The sequence below is a fragment of the Myotis brandtii genome, unplaced genomic scaffold, assembly GCF_000412655.1.
Source record: "Myotis brandtii unplaced genomic scaffold, ASM41265v1 scaffold33105, whole genome shotgun sequence".
NCBI classification, from domain to species: Eukaryota; Metazoa; Chordata; class Mammalia; order Chiroptera; family Vespertilionidae; genus Myotis; species Myotis brandtii.
This window is the reverse complement of record NW_005362757.1, coordinates 2,278-3,361: the sequence shown is the minus strand read 5'-3', so window position 1 is coordinate 3,361 and position 1,084 is coordinate 2,278. Positions and strand designations below refer to the sequence as shown.

Sequence of the window (1,084 nt, the reverse complement as noted above, 5' to 3'; positions counted from 1 at the left end):
ACCTCAGTAATGGCAATGTTATCCAGGACGACATGCTGTGTGCCGGGAGCGAAGGCCGGGACTCCTGCAAGGTGAGACCCCCAGACTGTGGCCTCCGTCTGTTGCTTCTGCCTGCAGGGGCCCTGAATACTGACCACCTGTCTCTTCTCTCCACAGGGTGACTCTGGGGGCCCCTTGGTCTGTAAATGGAGGGGTACCTGGGTCCAGGTAGGCGTGGTGAGTTGGGGGCACAAGTGCGGTCTTGCCAACTTTCCTGGAGTCTATGCCCGGGTGAAATATTTCTTGCCTTGGATCCACCATCATATTCATTCCTCTCCTTGAGCCCGGGGCCGGGCAAGGATGCTGCCCATGAGATGAAGACAGGCCCTCCAGGGTGTCTGGGGGACCCTCCCTGCTCCCTCCCAGTGCCAGCTCTTCATTGCACCTAGCGCCCCTCCTCCATCCCTCCCCCCCCAGCCCCTCTGAGATCCTCCTGCCTCAGCACCTCCATCAGCCTCTCTCCCCTGACAGGCAAAAGGGAGAGGTGGGATGTGCTCTGAAGTCAGGCGGGCACTGCAGGACTCCTGCCTCCTCCCCGCCCCCTGTAGCTCATTAAACTGCATGAAAAACTGCTCTGGACTCAGTGTACTTACCTGTGGGCGTGGCCAAGGCGGCCAGTGCGTGGTCCGTGCTGCTGGGGGGGCCCAGGCTCTGGGAGGTGGACCAGGTGGGATGGGCAGCTATGGCTGCAGCGAGGAAGAGGGCAACCTGGCGGCTCTCCTGGCTGGGGTGGAGGTGAGTCTGCTGCCCGGGGCTGGAGGCCACAGCCCGGAGGGCCGCCCCAGAGGGTGCAGACCGTCCCTCTTCCTCCTTCAGTCGCAGTCAGTGTGTCATGGAGGCTTTAATGACCTGGACCTGGCCCCATGCAAACAGGAGGTGCTGTGTTTCCATGGTCACTGCTGCTCCCTCTGACCCACGGCGCGCCGAATCCCCATTTTCCAATGTGATCAACTCCTGGGCCCAAATGAAGTGCAGCCTCATTTCCATGCAGATCCTCAGTCTCCCATTCTGAGCTTCTCCCGAGCAGGGCGGACCTGCAGGGCCC

The 1,084-nt window shown here is 61.6% G+C and overlaps 1 long non-coding RNA gene across 1 annotated transcript; it reads left to right on the top strand.

Moving 5' to 3' along the window:
* Positions 1-612, top strand: LOC106726918. The gene is made up of 2 exons (XR_001363054.1): positions 1-71; positions 157-612. It is a non-coding gene; the product is annotated as an uncharacterized LOC106726918 (long non-coding RNA).
* Positions 613-1,084: the final 472 nt, after the last annotated feature.